Source organism: Diadema antillarum, unplaced genomic scaffold (assembly GCF_040938485.1).
Source record: "Diadema antillarum isolate AM-2024a unplaced genomic scaffold, OU_Dant_1.0 seq00000569_RagTag, whole genome shotgun sequence".
NCBI classification, from domain to species: Eukaryota; Metazoa; Echinodermata; class Echinoidea; order Diadematoida; family Diadematidae; genus Diadema; species Diadema antillarum.
The window spans coordinates 1,223,177-1,231,788 of NW_027271507.1; the positions used below are offsets into that span (position 1 = coordinate 1,223,177).

The window sequence follows — 8,612 nt, forward strand, 5'->3', positions numbered from 1 at the left end:
ATGAAATATAGTCCCCTCAAATTCCATCAGAAAAGCTTTCATCTTCCAACCAAAATGCAGTTTGTAGAGGAATTCATACTCAATATCTACAGCTATTCAGTTTTTTGCCAAACTGCATCATTGATTTTTAATTAATTTTTTTCTTCATTTATTTTGGTATCTTGTGAAGGGGTCTGTGACAGTCCATTTTATTTACAGGTGTGAGCCCTCTATTATCGCAATCAGAAAATTTGCGCCCTCTCTTGGTCGCACCAAGGAAAAGGGGACGGAGCCCAGACTAGCACCGGACAGGAGAAAGGGACGGCACTGGAATGTTGAAAGAAAAAAAAAAAAGAGAGAAAGCAAAACAAAACATTTAGGACGTTTTCATTGCATTGACGGACGTACGCACTTTGTTGATTTTACGCTCTGTGAACTGGAGCAAGGTTAACAACTTAAAGGAATGGTATGGTTTTGGTTGGGATGGCCGGGCTTCAGGTTTCCAACTTCATTTCTGAGATAATGAGAAGCCTCTCGTGAAATATGCAGGAGCATGATAGTATTATTCTACGAGGAATTCAAAGTTTATCTGATGAAAATTGGTTTTGAAATGGCTAAGATATCCAAAACAAAGCGATCTTGATAAAAGGCGGGACCCTCCTTATACATGACTTGTATTCGGATCGCTTTGTTTTAATTTGTTTTTGGATTATCTCAGCCATTTCAAAACCGATTTTTATCAAAGTATACTTTGAATTACTCTTAGAATTGAATGCTCTTTAACATTTCATAAAGTGGTTTCTTAGTAGAAACGCAGAAAGATAAGCAAAGTTGCGTAAAATGTGAAATTCAGAAATTTTTGCCTCCGGGTTGGGTATTTCATTATTTCCAGCTTTACCTTGCACAATGCATAATGCATGTTGCGTGTGACTGATAATGCCTTACCATGCAAACAGTTTATGGAGGTACGGAGGTCCCGGGTTCGAATCCCGATGGAATCCCATTTTCTTTGCTCACTTTTCCACTAATAATTTATATTCTTTCTGGTCAGTTTATTCTGTCTTTATTTGTTACAAACTCAAAAAGCTGCATCACTTCGGTGATCCCTCGCATCTATCCCCAAGTTGAATCATCCTTCGGGTTTATGCCAGGTTCAAGTGTGTGCGTGTGTGTCACACACAAAGACACTGCTATAGCTTCTGACCACCCGAGCATTGAGAATTAAGGGTTTCTGGGACGAACACTGCACTAGGGCTTTCTATAGCTCAGTCGGTAGAGCACCGGTCTAGCAATCCGGAGGTCTCGGGTTCGAATCCCGATGGATCCCATTTTCTTTGCTCACTTTTCCACAAAAAGAGTTTGTATGTATGGAATCATGGATGGCTGATAACAATTTAAAAATCAATTTTGATAAAACTGTTTGTATGTTACTTGGTACAAATAATATGTTAAAAAAGCAAGAGTATTTGCATGTTAAACTTAGGGGTAATCAATTACTTCAGGTGAATAGTTTTAAATATCTGGGAATTTTTGTAGATAACAAGTTATTATGGGATGTTCACATTGAACAACTATGCAACAAGTTAAGTAAAATGATTAGTTATATGGGTCGTTTGAGACAGTTTGTTAATATGACTGAATTGAAACTGATATATAATTCTATTGTGTTACCTCATTTTGATTATGGTGATGTAGTGTGGCAATCCGCCAACGGTAACTCTCTTTCCCAACTTCAGAAGATGCAAAATAGAGCCGGGAGATTAATTTTAAAAGTTAACCCTTATTCCCATATTATTATCAGTGATGTACATTATAGCTTAGGGTGGAATACAGTAATCAATAGACAAAAAATTCATCTGCTTTCATTTATGTATAAGATTATGAATAACATGGCCCCCGAATATATGAAAGATATTTTTAAGTACAAGACATCACCATACTCTCTCCGTAATCAAAACGATTCACAGCTACCTCGGCCAAAAACTAATTATTGTAAGAGATCTTTTTCATACAGAGGTGCATCAGCGTATAACAACTTACCCAATGATTTGCGTCAAATTTCCTTTTTACCCGTTTTTAAGTTCAATTTAGTTTAAACTATTTTCGCTCCTATTATTTCAATGATCGTGAACCTAAGTATTGATCAGTGTTACTTCCCCTCATGTTTGAAATGTGCATATATAACACCTCTTTTGAAAAAAACCTTCCTTAGACCCAGACTCACTCCAAAATTACCGCCCCGTGTGTAACCTTCCATTTTTGTTTAAAATTTTTGAAAGGATTGTTTTCTTCAGACTTACAGATTATCTCTTGGTTAATAATTTATTCGATCCTTTTCAATCCGCATATCGTCCTTACCATAGCGTAGAAACCCTTCTCCTCAATGTGTCTAACTTTATCCTACAGGAAATGGATCGTGGAAATGTTACTGCTTTGATTTTACTTGATTTGTCCTCCGCCTTCGATACTGTTAATCATGCAATTTTGTTAAACACCCTCCAATCTCTTGGTGTAAAAGGTCAGGCATACGAATGGTTTAAATCTTACCTTTCATGCCATTCACAGGCAGTGTGTGTCAACAGTTGTAAATCAAATGCTATGCCTCTCAAATGCGGTGTTCCACAGGGCTCTGCGGGCGGGCCCACCTTGTTTTCCATCTATCTTATTAGCCTGGGACACATATTGCGTCAGCACAAAATTAATTATCACATATACGCTGATGACATTCAATTGTATTTGTCTTTCAAACCTAACCAGGCCGATGCCTTACATGCATTGAGTCAGCTTGAGAATGCAATGAACGATGTTTATTCATGGCTGAACTCACATTCTTTGAAATTGAATACGGATAAATCTGAGTTTTTAATGTTTGGTTCGAAGACACAATTAGGTAAACTTGACATTAATTTCATCTCCTTTTCCGGCATGTCAATTAGTGTGTCCCAAACCTGTCGCAACCTGGGTGTAATGCTAGATTGTAATATGACTATGTCTCATCAAGTTTCTAGCATTTGTAGATCTGTAAGACACCACCTTCGCAATATCGGCTTCATTAGAAAATATTTGAACCGCTCTTCCACCGAAAAATTAGTCCATGCCTTGATATCCTCTAGGCTCGATTTTGGAAACTCTGTCTTATTTAACTTACCACAAACTCAGCTCTCCATGTTACAGAGGCTTCAAAATGCGGCAGCACGCATCATCACACTATCCAAGAAGCACACTCACATCACCCCTATTTTGAGATCACTTCATTGGTTACCAGTCAAAGATCGCATTATTTTTAAGATTTTACTTCTGACTTTTCATTGCATTCAGGGCGCTGCTCCTCAGTATAACATTGACTTACTCCATAATTACATCCCTGCTAGATCTCTACGCTCATCCAACTCCGGTTCTCTGATAATTCCAAGATTCACTACAATATGGGGCACACGTGCCTTTGGCCATGCTGCTCCCACCTTATGGAATAACTTACCTTCAGCCGTAAAAAATTGTTCTTCATCAGACTCCTTTAAAAGCAGTCTAAAAACTCACTTGTTTAAAGCCTCAATTTGACTATTCATTACATGTATTTGATATTTGTATGTCCTTTATCTCCTTCACTTTCTCTTCCTTCCGCGCCTAGAGCACTCTGCAGAGTGGATTTGGCGCTATATAAATCATATCAATTATTATTATCATAAGAGAGAGAGAGAGGGAGAGAGAGAGGAATACACAATCCCATCATGTCCATGCCATGTTGTAGACAGAGAGCACTGTCTACCCTACTGTTGCAAGAAAACAAAAACCCGCTACACAAAGTATTATACGCCATTACACAAATCGCGAGCACGCAACAGAGCCGATCTGAGCTGTGAGATCCTGAAAATCAAATCTTTTTGATATTGTATATTTACGTTTGTTGCTCTATCTACAATATGAAGACGGTTAAGACGATGTGTACATCATTAATCATTATCCTTACATCCTCATAATTATACGCGTATAGAACGAATCACAAAAAGGGAAAATCACCACCGATCCTTAAAACAAACTCATGTCAGATTTAGGTCAAATCTGCATAATTCAGAAAATATCATTGTTCCTCACCTGCATAATTCATAATTGTAAGAAGATTACATAATTTTGGCATTTCTAAATCTAAAGACTTCACGAAAACACTTCCGGTGTACTTATGTTCCATGGCGTTTCTTTGAAATTTAATGTTGACAACCGATATCTGATCAAAACTCACGATCATGCGAAGGGTTTTCGAATCTACAAAAACCCTTGGAAAACGAAAACAAAACAAGAAACAACCCAACTGATTGGTTTTCCATAATATATTATCTAGATATCATGACATTCGGAGTGAGGCCAAATATGCTTCCGGAAATGTCATGCTGAAATCTTGAGATCTTGATTTTCTCCATGAAACAAATTATCATGTTTTACCAATTTTTTTCTTAAAGTCTTCTTATACAGATATCGAAGAGACAGTTGCTTCTTAGTGCGGACAAAACAAAGCGCACAGTTTGCATTTCCTTTCACTTAAATTTCTGAAAATTTACCGGAACAGACTTTATGCTGAATATATTATTTTCCACGAGGTTAGTTAATACGTTTATGGCTTATCCACAAAACAACCAACAATATTTGCATTTACTCTGGGAAACATGTCAATGTCTCCTTTCACTTAATTTCCAACCATTAATCAGTACAAACTCAGTGTTACTTTTCACTAGGCTATCTAATAATGATAATTATGTTTTATTTGCCCACGTAAAGAAGAGAAAATAACAACTAGACTTAGAATTTGTCAACACTGACAAATTAGGTGATCCGATCTGTTTGGAAATCAATGATGTGAGTCCTGATCCAAATAGGCATGACCATACATGTTTTATCGGTGTTGAGGGGACATTGGCTGTGTGATGTTTGGATTCTCATTTAGAAAAGGGAGTCAGACCTGCCATCTTTGGTACCGAATTTCGTATACAGTAACGAAGATACAGAATGAAGTACAGTATACAATATGACCTTTGACCCCACTTTGCACACCCAAGATGACATCTGAGCAAAAAGTGGTTATTTTGTGAAATGATTCTTGTAACATGGTCTTTGCGTGTGCAAAATGTGGAAAAAGATAGGACATGTATTCACCAAGATACAGGATGAAACATTTTTTATCTTTGACCCTAATTTACATAACCAAGATGGTGTCCGATAAAGTAGCTGTTATTTTTTTGAAATAATGTATGTGACATGAACTAAACATGTGCAAAATATGGGGGTAATAGGGAATGTCTTTCTTGAGTTATTGCAAAGAAAGTTGCAAAAAGAAAGAAATATGAAAAAAATACATCGAAGCTAAGCTTTAATTTTAGCAAAGTGTTATGACGTGATTTCGATGTCGTATGAGTAAACGAAGGGCACATAACGATAGCGCAAAGTCTCAGCTACAACATATTAAAATCTAGGAGAAACTCACCGAAGGGTCAGTGAGCTAGTGCTCAATAAAGACAATCATGTCAATTTTCACATCTAGAAAAATTCCCTCCCATAGAGATAACACGTCATTACGAAGATACAGAAAGAAGTACATATGACCTTTGACCCCACTTTGCACAGACAAGATGGCATCTGAGCAATAAGTGGTTATTTTGTAAAATTCAATACATCAAAGATAAGCTTATTTCAACCACGTTTTTTGACATGATTTCGTCTTCGTATGAAGAACAAAAGGCACACTAGCAATAGCGCAAAGTCTCAGCTACAACATATTAAAATCTGGGAGGAATTCACAGAAGGGTAAGTGAGCTAGTGCTCGATAAAGACAATCATGTCAATTTTCGCATCTAGAAAAATTCCCTTCCATAGAGATAACACGTCATATAGAGAAAAAGGTACATATGACCTTTGACCCCAATTTACACAGACAAGATGACATCTGAACAAAAAGTGGTTATTTTGTGAACTGATCCTTGTAACATGGTCTTTGCGCGTGCAAAATATTGGAAAGATAGGATATGTATTCGCCAAGATACTGGATGAAACATTTATGACCTTTGACCCTAATTTACATACCCAAGATGGTGTCCGATCAAGTAGTTGTTATTTTATGAAATAATGTACGTGACATGAACTAAACATGTGCTAAGTATGGGGCTGATAGTCATTGTTGTTGTTCATCTATTGCACAGAAAGTAGTAGAAAGAAAGAAAAATAAAGAAAAAATTATATTATTTTATAGAAATTTAAAGGAGAAGCATAAAAAAATCAGAGAAAGATGAAGCTAGGAAAGGAGATTCAGACGAACTAAAGAAAAAGAAGAAAAAAGTGTTTAAAAAATATAAAAAAAAAATATTGGCAGGAGTGAGCTTCGAACCAGGGACCTTAGGATTACGAGTCGGATGCGCTATGCAATGACCTATTTCATGCTCCATAGGCCCTGTGTATTAAGCAAAATGACGCTGCATCGAAACTACGTGCCATTTTCAACCAAGTTTTTCGACGTGATGCCGACGTCATATGAAAAAATGAAGGGCACATTAACGATAGCCCAAAGTCTCAGCTATAACATACTAAAATCTGGGGAAAATTCACCGAAGCATAAGTGAGCTAGTGCTCGAAAAAGATAGTAATGTCAATTTTCACTGCCAGAAAAACTGCTCTCCCATAGAGATAACACGTAAACTGGTCAAATTTTACAAGGATACTTTCAATCCATTTTTACGAGGTGATGACGTTATCCAATCAAAATGTTTTTATTACATTAATGAAAGAACATTTCGTAAGCTACAACATACTGAAATCTGGGTGAAAATTGGCGAAATTTAAGTGAGATACGCTCGAGTGAATTTGAAATTTGATGACGTCATTTTGAAAATTTACTTTTTTTACTTTATTAAGAAATTTGATATCTTTTCATCATTTTTTCAGTATCGCCAACCCATGAAATGACATGTACAACTCACCAGCTTTTAAAATATGTAAAGAAAATGGGGGGTCACCGTTCATCCTGACGAGTAAAATCAGATTTAAATTTGGCGGTTTTTTGGCATAGTTGCACTGTATATCGCCATTGACGCGCGCGCGGAATTTCAACTTTGACGGGCCCGTATGACGTCATATTGAGTCGGATTGACTTGAAATTTGATAGAAATATACCTTGGCATTTCAGACATGCGATGCGTGTGAAAAAACGGGAAATTTCTGTTGCATTTGAGCTGTGCGTGCGTATATATGCGCGCGCGTACGCGTCCGTCCGATTTTTTCAATTTTTCAAAAAATGCTCCAAATGGTCTGAAACGTGTGCAAAAAAAATTTGAGCTCGATTTGAGCATACAAATATTTCAACGCGCGCGTACGCGCACGTTTTAAGGCATAGATGAATTTTGAGAATATGAGTAGAATGCGCTTGACTTGAAATATATGTGACGTAAATTTCATTGAAAAACTCCATTCCATTAATGAGATATGATTGAAAATGTGTTTTCATATAATGACGTCATAGTGACGTCACGGTTGACTGATCACTATGATTTTACTTGCGCTGCCGTCTTTGCGATATGATACATATATGGTATAAGTTTGACATTGATAGGCAATGCACTTTCTGAGCTAACCTCTGCACAACTTTTGTCCAGAAATAAAGAAAGAAAGAAAGAAAGAAAGAAAGAAAGAAAGAATCCGTACAGATACAATAGGTGATCCGAGAGGATACTCGGATCACCTAATTACGACACTTACTTGTGCTGTAAAAGTCTGCATCTCCATATAGAGGAAATTAGATAGCATAAATCATTATAGGGAACACCAGCGTGGTCGCCCGCGGGCTCCGTGAACATACAGACACTACAAAAGTAGGCCCTACTCATATTCAGTGGCACTTTCACCAAATATCAAACAAGTTTTCGACTGAACATTGCAGTCACTTTCATTTCCCTTGCAAATGTCAGGATTTGCTAGGATACAAAACACGATTCCATCTTAACTTTTGTTTACTTCACACTCTAGATGAGTCAGATGGTATCGAATCTTCTTTTATTTTCCCCTAAGATTCCTCTAACGGCAAAAATGCAAAAGTCATGAAAGCACTAAGCCGAATGAGCCCTTAAAAGTTTTCCTCAACATTCTGAATGAACACGATTGTTCAGGGTAAAAGCTACGCAGCAAAATACAAATAAATGTCTGTATCGATCAGTATCATCAGAATACTGGCTTTTTTGTGTGTGATACCAATGTCTTTTTTTTTCTAATTGGAACAAACTTTGATGATTATCTTGATCAGGTACTGACAAAACAGTTCACTTTCGTAACAGCAACAATCCAACAACAAGAGACCTTTTTTTCTTTTCCTCTCTGAGAAATACATCAAATCATTCTAATTTTAACTATAGCCAGGTATAAACGGGTAACTTCACTGACCATGAGAAAGTCTAATGATCAGAGCTTCACCTTATCTCACGAAAGAAAAAACAAAACAAAAAAAACCTCATATGTCTACAAAAACTTCATTATTCGGCTTTTAGCAGGACATTTTCATTTTCATTTCATTTCATTTCATTTATTGTCCATAAAATGGAAACTCTTCATGAATTAAATGGCATACATAATTACACATACATAGAGCACACATTTCAAAATGA

At 36.7% G+C, this 8,612-nt stretch overlaps 1 non-coding gene across 1 annotated transcript; it reads left to right on the plus strand.

The window, feature by feature from the left end:
* Positions 1-1,230: 1,230 nt before the first annotated feature.
* Trnaa-agc (transfer RNA alanine (anticodon AGC)) lies at positions 1,231-1,306 on the plus strand. The gene has a single exon. It is a non-coding gene; the product is annotated as a tRNA-Ala (tRNA).
* Positions 1,307-8,612: the final 7,306 nt, after the last annotated feature.